Raw genomic sequence first — 13670 nt, 5'->3', positions numbered from 1 at the left:
TTATTTCTTTGCTGACCTCCATAGTTTATCAGTCAGTCACAGGTCATGTTGCTGGCGATCAATGATGAGGAGATATATACACAGAGTTTACTGCCACCAACGAAAAGGAAGAAATGCTATGTAAATAATGTCATTGCTTCATAGTTTAATCTTTTTTTGTTGTTGTTGTTTTGTTTTGTTTTTCGAGACAAAGTTTCTCTTTATAGTTTTGGAGGCTGTCCTGGAATTTGCTCTGTAGACCAGGCTGGCCTCGAACTCACAGAGATCCACCTGCCTCTGCCTCCCAAGTGCTGGGATTAAAGGCGTGTGCCACCAACGCCCGGCCATAGTTTAACCTAAGCACACAGATCATCAGTCAGTCTAAAGTTTCCATAGGAAGCCTGAACTACAGAGAAAGGTAAAGGATGCATATTTGCAGACCACCAGCTAGAATTCAGCCCAAGAAGACTGGAGGCCATCTGAGAGCTGGTGGCAGGGTGTAGCGGGGTCCTCAGGTACATGGGGCTTCTCAGATACTTGCTGCCAGCTCTCATTCTATGCATGAGGCGCTGATATGAGAGATAAGGGGCCATTTTTAAAATCATTCCTCTCATGGTGTAGGCATTGGAGAGGAAGAGATGCCACTCTGAGAAAGGTAAAACTCTTCATCCACAATCCATCGCCCCTGCAGGGTAGAAACACCCAGTGGCTACAGTTTTATTGATGGCAGTTTCAGGGTGGAGGGTGTTTCTAAGCTAGAGTATTGAGAAGTCTATGCTCCCGAGACCAAGTGATGCTTTTCTTGTCTGAGATCAATCACAGCAGAAGGATAATCCTGAGCACAGGTAAAGATGGAATATTGCTTCAAGAACAGGAGTAACACCCCGGTCTGCAGACACTCACCCAGAACAGCAAAGAGAGAATGTTGAAGGCTAAGGGTGAACTGCACGGTGAGAAAGAAAAGAAAGAAAAATAAACCAAACACAGGATAAAATTCTCTGCCCTAAAACCGCGAACCCGAGGTACTGTAGCATACATGAGGCTGTGGGACATTTAGGCAAGATTGAAATTTCAAAATGAACCTAAGTCTGAGTCTTGCTTGTGTTCAATTACATGGGTGCAGGGAAGGCACGAAGGCACAGATGAAGCAGAGGAAGCCATTTCCAGAAAAAAAAATTCACTTGACTGTCTTCAATTCAGTATTTCTGCCTCTCAGAGGGAAAAATGCATGCCACGCAGTAAAAGGAAAGGAAAAAACCGATGTTGAGGCAGAGAGCAAACAATAGGAATAGGATAGGAGCCCTCAGACAGGATGAAACGGTAAGACTGATAAATGTATCACCAGCTACGTAGAAACCATAGCTGCTGTAAAGATTACATGAGTGATATTTGCAGAAAGAGTGAATGTGTAAGAAAACAGCAAAATCAGGATTTTATAGGGAACTTGAAGTTAGAGCAATAGACCCAAACTGAATCCCAAAGGAAGATTTTTAAAAATGTGAGAATGAAGGGAAAGGGGGTAGGGTGGGGGTGGGGAGAATTGAACACCCAAATACCAAGGGACAATTTCAAGTGATCTAAAATAAAAATAACTTCAATACCAAAGGACAGCAAGTGAGAAAATTCCAGGAGAAATAGCTGAAAAAAGTCTGAATTAAAAAAAAAATAAACAGATGGAAATATCAATAAGGTAGACAGTGATAGAGAAGGACAACCAGTCCCTCCCATGTCACACTCATACACACACACATGAGCACACACAGCTTATACACATGTATACACAAACAAATGAATTAGAACTATAGTTGAATATAAGATATCTTAAAACATGTTTTAATGAAGTTTTTAATTAAAATGTTTGGAATTAGTCATAAATATGTTTATTTGAACAGTATATATGTGAACAGAAGTGTTTGACTAAAAATAGTGTGTAATATGCAAAATACCATGACATTCTCTTAACAATAGAAGAAACCAACATACAACTCTCACATTTGAGAAAACTTTGTGATACAAAGAATCCACTATGATGTGGTTTAATTATGAGTGTGGCCACCTCTATTTTTCAGGTGTTAAATTTGAAGTTTAGCCAAGAGCCCATCTGTAATACTGTAATTTCTGAACAGAAATCTCTACTCTCTCTCTTTCTCTTTCTCTCTCTCTCTCTCTCTCTCTCTCTCTCTCTCTCTCTCTCTCTCTCTCTCTCTCTCTCTCCTCTCCCTTGCTCCTCTTCCTCTCCATCCCTTCTCCCTTCCTTACCCCTCTCCTTTTTATTCCTAAATTCTGCATTTTGCTTTAGAAATGAGGAAGGCTGTCTTCACTGTGACGGTGGTGTTGTTCTTTTATTCCCAGGTCATGATGCATCCAAGGTTTGTACATGCTGTCTGCCCACATAGAGCAGCAGAAGGCTCTATACCAAGTAACTGGGCTTATTTTCAGGTTAGATTCAGGTGGAAACCACAAAGGTGATGGGATAAAGGACAGCAAGACAGATGGAGTGACTGGGCTAAATTGACCACATCTGGCTTTTTGAAGTCCATGGCTGTATACTAGGAAAGGAAATCGCTGATGATATTTAAACACAGAAAACATTTCTGTTGGCTAAGTTGAGAAAGTTAGAGTATCTTTCTGGGAAGCTGACCCTTTGCCTGAAAACAACAAAACCCTAAATTCAGCACCACAGGCACAGGTGGGTCTGAACCACATAACAGAAGCAATAAGATTCTCTTCAAAAACTAAAAATGTAAGAAGTTCCCAGGAGTCAAAAGGAAAATGTTTCCCAGATGCTGGAGATATGGCTCAGTGAGTGGTTAAGAGCAGTGGCTGCTCTTCCAGGGGATCTAGGTTTGAGTCCCAGCACCTACATATCATCTGGCATAATCTGTAACTTTGGTCATGGGGTTCTGAAGCCCTTTTCTGGCCTCACCAGGCAATAGGCATCCATGGAATGCATAACCATGCATGAATCCAAAGCACCCTAACACATAATGCAATAACTTTGCAAAGGGAGCATAGCTCGATCTCACACCCTGAAAAAGTAGAGGTAATTGAGATCTTAAATTTGTAATTTTTTTCCAGGCAGGAAATTAAATTGGCCTTTATCAAACGGAAGGGAAGATATTGTATCTCAGAGAAATGATGTTTTTTAGGAGGGAACTAAGGGCAGTGGAGGCGTAAGGACAGTTATTTCCACTGCCCACTGGGAATAGATGAGTGCTCTCTGTCTTCAGGGTGAGCCAGAGCATGGCTGATTTGATGAAACACAGCAAGGAAGGGATCTGACTGAGAATCTGGGGAGAGTTTGCAAAAGCCTGGTAAGGTGCACCTTTTGTCTTTCTCTGCTTTCACAGAAAAACCTGCTGTGATGATGATCTTAACTGTCGATCTGACTGGATCTAGAATCTACACCTTACCATGATGTCTTTGAAGATATTTCCAGAAAGGAGAAGAAGTCCCTCCGGGAGTAAGCATGGCACATTTTAAAGAGTCCAGACTTAAAGATGTTCACAGGAAGAGAAATGCAGTTGGCTTGCCTGGGCTCTGCTCCTGCTGGCAAGCACACCCATGCTGCTACCACTGCATCCTTTGGAAGAACCACGATGCTTTAACCTTCCAACATGTCCTGAAGACAAACACCCTCCAGGAATCCTCCAGGCCTCTAGCATGTGACTAGGACAAAAACATCTGGCTTTATGAACTGAGAAGCTACTGGTTTCTAGGTTCTCAGGGTGCAGCTGGCCTCTGGTGGATGACCAAGTCCCTAAGATTTCAGCCATCCTACAAATCTGTGTAATATGTATTCATGCTATTGATTCTGGAACTTTGGAGAACCTTAAGGCATCTTCTGGCTTTAAGTATCTTCCCAGAGTAATAGCTGCTGGTTCCCCCTGTGATTTCTAAGCAACTGGTTGCAACAAGAGGACGCCAGACCTTAACCTGTTTAATTTCTTCTGAGTGTAGACATCTTAGCAAATTCTTTATATTCCTTCACCCTGACTCACTCCTCAGGCTCTGTTTTCTGAAACCTGAAGGCTCATTTTGGCAGGTGCTCATAATATTTATTCTTTTGATTTAGCCATCTTTACCAGCTGTATCAGTAGGAAATAATGGCAAACCTTTAAGCAGGCTTGTGAAGAGTGCATGGGACAATTGAGGAAACAGTGGGAAAGAACATCAAGAATTCAATGGCAGTTTTTGTGTGGAAGCAGAATGGTTTTCCTGGAGGGGATAATGGGAGAAATGTTCAAAATAATCACTCAAGAAAGGAGTGTGTGAGCAAACCTTCATAAAAACAGCTGAAGATCATGAGTAAACTGAAAGTATTCAAATGTGGTTTAGTGAGAAGTGAGCAAATTGTTCTCGACTTTTTCAAATAGAATTGAAAACATTTCCATGGCTACCAGTAAGAAAGGATCTCATAAACAAGGACGGAAAAGCATCCACTGTAGAGAAAGAGAAATTTAATTAATTGCCTTAGCAGAAGAATTCTGTTTACTTAGAGAGCTCATTAAGAGAACCAAATGTCAAACCACAAATTATAAATGATCCATACTTTACCTCTGTCTGACTTACTTCTATATACTTTATGTTCTTTTGTACTGTAAATGCCAATTTTCCCTTAACTGACTGTTGATCTTGGTATTAACTGCATTTGGATAACTTGAATCAAACCACTGTGCTAAACTTATATTGATCCTTGTGATTGATCCTTGGGATCATTGCTGAAGTTTTTATGCATACAACTGCATCATTAAAAGATTCACTTAGTCCTTAAGAAAACATTTTTTTGCTGTTTCCTTGCTTTCCTCTAAGGGCCATTGACCTCCAGGACACAGTAAAATCTGAAGCTCAGTCATAACTTGTTAGTCTTCTTAGTCAGTCACTATCAAGTGTGTTTTTGGAAGGGCCCCCTTGTTAATTGTTCTCAAGGTTAAGATCCTTCTAGGCTGTTCCTAGTTCTGCTATACATTTGTCTTTTCAGAAAGCAGCTAGTGGGCTGAGAATGTAGCATGGTTGACAGAGTGCTTGTCTAGCAGGCACAAAGCTTTGGGTTCAATCACTATGGCCCCATAAACTGGGTGTGGTGGTCCATTCCTATAATCCTAGAACCTGTCATTTAGAGAGAGAAGGATCAGGTATTCAATATCATCCTTGGCTGCTGAGAGATTGTTGAGGCCAACTTGGACTACATGAGATCTCATCTAAAGAAAAGTTGCTACTGAAATCAACATGATAACTTTTTCTTTTACTATGTAATTGTCTGGTCTAACTGGTTTTTTTTAAGTTGATGAACTTTGCATTACTATGGACTTGATGTAGTATTCTTCACTTTCTCTACAGGTTTTAGTAGCTTTTGAGAAAACAGTACATGTTTGCTACTCTGTCTTTGAACATATGACAAAATTCTGGTTCCCTCCTTCATCTCAATTTGACATCTCTGGTATTCAGCTGAGGACAGAATACTACTATATATTGTCCATTCCTCTTGGCAGCCGGATGTGGTCATGTGATAGCAGTCTAAGGAACAGGGTACAAGTAGAAGAGTTGTATAAGAATAGATAGTACCCAATATAAGCTACCAACAACGTGGTCTAGTGAATGTTTGCTGATAATTGTATTCAACATCATCCACATTTGGGGGACAAAGATCACCTCCACACCAGTTGGAAATGTATGAGATTTGAATGACAGTTAGTTGGCTCAAATTCACATAAAAAGTAAACTAAAATTGAGGTCTACATAAATACTACCAACTCAGGGTTTGGCTATGATCTTAGATAGGAGCAGACTAAGCAGAATTTGTGTCTCCCTTCTCTTTGTGTTTCTTCTTACTCTTTTTGTATCACATTTCAGAAATTCTTCCTTCATGTGTCAAGGTTTGTGAACATTTGGTATTTGCTCTATGATTCTGGAGTAAAAAAAACCCTTTTCAAATAGCAAATGAAGTCTGCTGAATATAACTTTCAGGTTAGTGAGGAATTTGTTTCTTGGTTGGAATTACTTGCTTTAGAGGAATGTGACTTGTTACTCATATCACATGACTTGAACAAGAAAATTGATTCCCCACAAGGAGGAGTGGTTGTGAGGTCTCCACGAGCGAAAAAAAGTGTCTAATGGGCTCTCTGGGAATAGGCCATGTGATGGCTCACGTGAAGAGGACTGTACCTGAGGGCCAGACTCTAATCCCAGAGTAGACCTACCTCAGACCTGCACAGGAAAGTGTCTGACCACGAGTCACACCTGTACCTGAAGTTCTTTCAGCCAAGAAACAGACTACAGATGTACATTGCAAAGTGCATGCGAGAGGAGAGCCTGGGCTTCTGCCTTCTGGAATTTCTCTGAAAAGCACAGAAGAGATGCAGCACTACCAAGTCCCCCAGGGAAAGGAGCAGCTCTTGCTCTCATTGACATTAGCACATCTGCTCTCAGAACCCTTCATTATATTGCTCCATATTGAAGTAACCATGATTTCCTCACTTTTACTTTCTTAGCAAACTATGATTTCTTTGGTGACTTTAAAACTGTTTTATCAGTCTTTAGGTTCTAACTCAGCTTTAAGTGCATACCTGAACCCCTGTGGTAGCTACAGATACAAAGAGAAGAAAAATGATACATTTGTCCTCCAGCAGCTTATCAGAAGTTTGGGGAAATCATTGCTTTTCCATCTTCTCATGAAATCATTGTTAGAACTCCTGCCATTCCGGAGCGTTTGCCACATAGGATTCAATCAGTGCCTGGGAACTGATCGCATACACTTTTTTATTTTTTATGTGTGAAACTGAATAGCTTTGGCTATAGCTCACTGTTGCAATTCCAGGACTCCTGAGGGTAAGGCAGGAGGATCATGAATTGGAAATCTGTTTGGGTCAGATAGTGAGGCTAACTTTGTCTATAGTGACCCTATATCTCCAAAGGAAAGAAAAAGGAAAAGGAGGAAGAAAGAAAGAAAGAAAGAAAGAAAGAAAGAAAGAAAGAAAGAAAGGAAGGAAGGAAGGAAGGAAGAAAGAAAGAAAGAAAGAAAGAAAGAAAGAAAGAAAGAAAGAAAGAAAGGGTGGGAGGGAGGGGGAAGGAAGGAAGGAAGAAGAGAGAGGGAGAGAGAGGGGGAGAATGAAAGAAACAAAGAATAAAGAAAAACAAAACACTAGAAATGTGAGTTGTGTTGTAGCTCAATGGTAGGGTGCATGGTTAATATGTACAAGAATTTAAGTCTTGGGGGAATAAAAGCAAAACCAAATAGAGTCCTCTTACCACCTTCCTGTAGTTATTCTTAGTCTCAGAGACTCATGAATCAGCCCTGCTAATAGCAAGATGTCTTCAAGAATTGCCCAAATTGGGTATCCTGCCCCTAACTTCAAAGCCACAGCTGTATTGCCAGATGATTAGCTCCCAGTCATCAGCCTCAGGGAAGGAGGTCTTCCTTAGTGCTCTTGACTTCCCTTCTGTGTGCCCCATGGAGATCATTGCTTTCCATGATGGGGCAGAAGTTAGGAAACTCAATGACCCAGTTGTGGGTGCATCTGTGGGTTCCATGTCTGTCATCTGGCATGGGTCAATACAGGCAAGAAATATGGGGGCGGGAACCCTTGTACAATCAATCCCTTCATATCAGATCCCAACTGTACCATTGCTCAGGATTATGGAGACTTAAAGGCAGATGGCAGTCCCTCTCAGGTACCCTTTTGTCATTGACGACCAAGTTATCCTCCATTGAATCATCAGTGACAAAAAGGTACCTGTTGGCTGCTCTGTAGATTAGATGCTGAGATTAGGCCAAGCCTTTCAACTCATAGACACACATGGCAAAGTGTTCCCAGCTAGCTGGAAATCCAACAGTGATAACATTGAGTTTGACATCAAGGAGAGCAACGAATATATATTCCCAAGCAGTAATGAGCCCTCGCTGTTTTTATGCCAGACTGCACTGTGAGGCTCATTAGACAGCCTGTAAAGGAACATCTTTTGTACTTAAACACAAGGTGTAATGTTGCTTCAGGCCTTCCCTTCAGGGTGGTGGAAGATCGCCCTTCCTCGCCCTGGTAGAAATGGTCTGAGTTGTTTCGCGGCCAAATCATCTGGTGTACCAGTGGCAGGGCATCAGCTTGCTGTTCTTCTGTAAAATCAATTAAACTTGGACTGAGGGGGACAAAAGGAAACAAATCCAAATAAAGACTCAAACAAGCTGGGCGTTGGTGGCGCACGCCTTTAATCCCAGCACTCGGGAGGCAGAGGCAGGCGGATCTCTGTGAGTTCGAGGCCAGGCTGGACCGACAGCCTCCAAAACAGAGAAACCCTGTCTCGTAAAACCAAAAAAAAAAAAAAAAAAGACTCAAACAAGGAGAGAAACAAATCGTGTTCTCCAAGATACCCATAAAGGACACTAAGACTGGTACCATCCCCAAAACACTATTACATAGCTTTCTTTCAACCACACACGGAGCACCCCAGGATGAACACTGATGGTCAGGCATGAGAGAAGGCCAAGTTCCAGTCCTGTGACCATCCACCCATTTACTTCCAGCCACAGCTATCATTCTGACACCGTGTGAAAATTTATGGCCTTAATATCTGAATCTCTGGAAAAGAGCCATACAGAAAAATATAAAGGATCAGATATATATTTCCGGAGCCTGCAATTTAGACATATGCTTTTAATTGTAAGAATGCCATTTGGTAGAGTTTCCAAGGATTTTGCTACCATTGCAGATGGTGTGGAAATGTTAAAATACTTCAACAAGAAATAGGACCTGAACATAAAGTCTCCCACCCTCTCAACCACCCCGCCAATGTCACCGTAAAACCCTGTGACTTGAAATTGCGTTTCAAACCAGGAATACACAGCATGATTTTCTGGTATTCGAAACAAGTCATTTTATCTTGTCTAGGAGAAAAAGAATTTTTTTTTACATTCTTGAGAATTCCAATGTTTTGAGGGCCTCAGGCAAAGTTAACATTGCAATAAAATCAGAACAAATATGGCAAAAAACATGTATGCTCTTGGTTTGAGGAGTGTCCTTGTCTGTACGAGAAACTGCAGCCAGCCAACCCAAGTCTTAATCACCCGGTCCCTTCCCAGGCCAGCATACATAAGCAGTGGGCACTTGCTCCCTGAGCCAAGCCTCCAAGCCTACCTCAAGAGACACCTGACCAGAGACACCAATGAGGAAAGGACATACCGCAGAGTCAGCCGCCTGAGCCAATGGGACCTTGGCAGGGGGTGTAAAGGCAGGCTAGCTTCCTTAATAAGTGAATCTGCAACACACTCTGTTGCTCACTGACTCCCAGTGCCTGAGTCCTTGGTGCTGCGTCTTCTCACCCCCTCCCCCAAGGGGTGTCTGAGCAGGGTAACCAGCAACATCTAACGCCTAGACCTGGGACTTGTGGACCCTGTACTGGCATGGGTGTCGGCCCCTCTTGAATTAGGGTGTATTTTTTCCCCATCACCACGGCTGTTTTTTTGTTTTGGGCCCTGTTCTTTGTCTTTTGTTCCTGGCGGTGCATCAGCGGATCCTACATTGATGCACATTCGCTTTTTCTATCTGCACCTTTTCGGACTCCTCTTCACTCTCTCAAGGTGTGTTTAGTCACCCCCTTTTGGTGACTTGTTCAGTTAGTTGGCCCCTGTGTGTTTCATGTTCTTGATCCTCACCAAGATGAGCGTGAGGACCCTCCTCCTTCTCTGACTTTTCCTTTGTGTCTGTCTGGTACCCTGGTGCATTAGGTAGGACCATCTACTATACTTAGGTCCAACACTGTTTTTGTTCGAATCTGTCTTCGTCTGCTTTTAGATTTTGTTCTTGTCTATGCCTCCTGCCATTAAGAGAATGGGGAACTTACCCTCCCACTGTAAGGAGCCTCAGGTAATGGTATTAAAATCAATAGTGATTACCAGGGGCCTTCAGGTAAAGACTGCCTATCTGGAGTGTTTTTGGGATGAGGCCGGTGGGGCTGGCCCCCTGGATTTCTCCCGAAAACATGTGGGAGCCTGACCTCTGGATGCCTGTGCTCTTTTTTACCTAAAAGTATGGCTCAGTAGTTTGGACCTTTGACCCCTTGCCTTCATCTGAAGGGGCCCTTATTTTACTGATACGTTTTTATGTACCAACAATTCAGGAAAATGGGCCAAAGCCCTGTTGGTTAATGTTGCACAAATTGATAATACCACACAGGGCCCTACTCCAACCTGCATTTGACCTCCTTTTTTCCTATGCTTTGATTGGGGCCATTGTCTTATTACTAATCATTATCTTTAAGTGTTTCCTACAGTCTATTTCCATACTGTGGGTTCTCATCATATTTTTACACTGAGAACATGGCCATCCTTGGGAGGTCTCTTGGGCCTGGCTCACAAAAACTCCTGAGGCTTAGTTTGACAGGCATTTCTCCCACCCGGGCTTGCTTGCCAGAGATGTCGTCCTTCGAGGGCAGGTAGTCAATGATGGGTAAGGGCCTGTGAGGCAGGCCAACCTAGGACAGGCATAGTCCATCATGCTGGATGCTGTCTGAGGCAGGGACAACAAGACCGAGGCTAGAACTCCTGCTAAGCCTCATTAGTTTAAAGAAAAAAAAAGGCGAAGGGTAGATATGCTTCCTTCAACACTTGTCCAATATTTTACTGGAAGGAGTCAAAGCAAGGAGACCTGCAAGAAGGTAGCATGGGCACACATGACTGCTTAGGTAGTTCTGTGTGTAACCGGTTAAGAGGTCCACATACCCTTGGACTGGCAGGCTGGATATAATGTGTGTGCTGATTTGTGGTTCCTAAGCACTGAGGTCTTCGGTAGGCAAAGCTGTCAGAGAAATTAGTCTGAATATGGCTTGGACTCAGGGATCACTGATACATGTTGGTTCATCCTACATCTGCCCTGGAGAAGTGCAACTGTGTGTTGCCCAGTCACGGGGGCAGAATGAAAGGAGTAACTAAACAGTTCCAGTTAGCTTCTAGGCATTGTGAGTTATGTAGCACTTCTGAGGCTTCTCATAAGAAGAACAGGGTCAGCTGGGCGTTGGTGGCACACACCTTTAATCCCAGCACTTAGGAGGCAGAGGCAGGTGGATCATTGTGAGTTTGAGACCAGCCTGTTCTACAATAGCTAGTTCCAGGACAGCTTCCAAAGCCAGAGAAACCCTGTCTCAAAAAAAAAAAAACAGAAGAAGAAAATGAAGAAGAAGAAGAAGAAGAAGAAGAAGAAGAACAACAACAACAACAACAACAACAACAACAGAATAGCAGGGTCATAACAAATGGACAGTTTGACAGTTTGTAGCTTTCTATGTTTGCCTAACTATATTTGGGCCAGTTGATTTTGCTTTATTATGATACAGGGTCTTAGTATGTAAACTAGGTGTTCCTGAATTCAGGACACACACCCCCAGGTACACACACACACACACACACACACACACACACACACTTTATATTCTCAAGTTCTGAGATTACATTTGTATACCACCTTGGTACTTATGTTATTTTAATTAATGCAATCAGCTCACTGTCCAAAGGATACTTACTCTTGAGGCAGGGCATGATGTCACATTTGTAGTTCCTGCAGCTGGTATTTCACACTGCATGGATTTAATTCTAAGTGAGTTAAACCCAGTACTCTCTTCTTTCATCATTCTTATGTTCATCACCAACAAAGCAGTTACAAGAAAATAGGTGTGTAAGCCGTGTTCTCTGAGCAATCGCCATCAGTAGAGAGTGCCTTTATATAGTAGCTCTGATTTTTCACTGTTAAGGAAAAAAACACAGCGATCGAGTAGAGTGAGCGCCCATTTCTAAAACTCGGGGTTAATGGTTAGGAAGAAGCAATGGTTTCTCTGGTCTAGTGTTCACCACACTATTCTGAACTCCTTACCTTCTGTCTTTGGCTACATCTGTCCTTAGACTGAGTGTTCTTATTTATCTGTGCTTCTCAGAGAATCAATATCCTTTGGCTTACTGAATCAGTGAATGAAACTGTGAATGAATAGCAACCTCCACACTCAAGAGAAATATCCTTTGTTTATGGCAGCTGTCTGTGATGGGCATGTAATAACTGAACACTGGATGACTGGTTGATAGACTGTACAGAGATTAAAGATACAGAAGAAAGGAAGAATGATCTAAGACTACTTTTTGGTTTTGTTTTTTTTTAATGATACTTTCTTTTTTATTTTAATTTTAAATAGCTTGTTTTACATGTCAATCCCAGTTCCCTCTCCCTCCCCTCCTCCCGCACTCCCCTTCTCCCCCACCCTCCCACCCTATTGCCAAATCCTTCCACATAGGGGATATCTAGAGTCTGTCATTTCACTCTGGGTAGGGTGAGGCACTCCCCTAAGAGTCCAGGCTGAGAGAGCATACCTCTTTGTGCTATAGGCACACGATGACGGTTTGTATTCCAGGGATAGACACTGATCCACAGCTCAGGGCCCCATAGGTTGCCCAGGCCTTCTCGCTGACACTCACATTTGGGGGGTCCAGATCAGTCCCATGCTGGTCTCCCCACTGTCAGTCTGGGGTCCAAGAGCTCTCCCCTGTTCAGATCAGCTGTCTCTGCTGGTTTTGCCAGCCCATTCTTTGCCAATTTGCTCATCACTCATCTCTCTCTGTCACTGGGTTCCTTGGGTTCAGTTCAGTGATTAATTGTGTGTTTGCCTCTGCTTCCATCAGTCACAGGATGAAGGCTACCGGATGGTTATAGACATCAAGTTCATTATCAGGAATGGGCATTCGAGGTGGTCTTTCCACTATTGCTTAGCTTGCCAATTGGTGTTATCCCTTTAGATCACTCGAGGGCACTCTGGTGCCTGATCTGTCTTCTATCCTATGATTCCCTCTTCCCCCTATTCTACCCCCACCCACTCAACTTCCTGTTCCCCCATGACCAACTCTCTTACTCTTCACCCCCTCTCTTCTTCCCAGCTCCCACTCCCCCTCCACCCCTCGCCGTGTTCCCCATCCATTCAGAGGATCTTGTCTCAATCCTCTTCTCTTGGGTACTATACATATATGCATATCTTTTAGGTTCTTTCCTGTTTCCCAGACTCTCTATCAGTGGAAGCGCAGACTGGCACTATCCTGATCCATGTCTAACATCCATATATGAGTGAGTACATACCATGTTTGTCTTTTTGCGACTGGGTTACCTCACTCAGGATGGTTTCTTCCAGTGCTATCCATTTACCTGCGAATTTCAAGATTCCATTGTTTTTTTCTGCTGAGTAATACTCCATTGTGTAAATGTACCACATTTTCTCTATCCACTCTTCAATTGAGGGGCATCTAGTTTGCTTCCAGGTTCTGGCTATTACAAATAATGCTGCTATGAACATAGTGGAGCAGATGCCCTTGTTGTATGAGTTTGACTCATTTGGATATATGCCTAAGAGTGGAATTGCTGGGTCTAGTTTTTTGGGGGGTTTTGTTTTGTTTTAATAACGGCATTTCAAGCAAAGCTTAGATAGAGCCTTAGCTTATATTTCCCTTGGGGGTATCTTAGAAGAGGAAATGGAACTAAGAAATATGTATTACAGTCAGTCCTTCATGTTTTATTTTAATTGATAGCTGTCGCAAGACTTAAATACTAGTAAATCATCATTGCAGAGTACAAAAATCATAGGCTAAAAGAGATACAAATAACCTTGTCTCCCTGCAATATACTGAGGTGCTAAGATTTGAATAAAGGGCAAATAGGCACAAAATTGACATT

The 13670-nt window shown here is 42.6% G+C and overlaps 1 pseudogene; it reads left to right on the top strand.

Moving 5' to 3' along the window:
- Positions 1–7287: 7287 nt before the first annotated feature.
- On the top strand, positions 7288–7906 carry LOC110343692 (annotated as a pseudogene).
- The last annotated feature ends 5764 nt before the right edge of the window (positions 7907–13670 follow it).

The sequence above is a fragment of the Mesocricetus auratus genome, unplaced genomic scaffold, assembly GCF_017639785.1.
Source record: "Mesocricetus auratus isolate SY011 unplaced genomic scaffold, BCM_Maur_2.0 Super-Scaffold_100024, whole genome shotgun sequence".
Taxonomy (NCBI): domain Eukaryota; kingdom Metazoa; phylum Chordata; class Mammalia; order Rodentia; family Cricetidae; genus Mesocricetus; species Mesocricetus auratus.
This window is presented reverse-complemented; position numbering and strand designations above follow the sequence as displayed.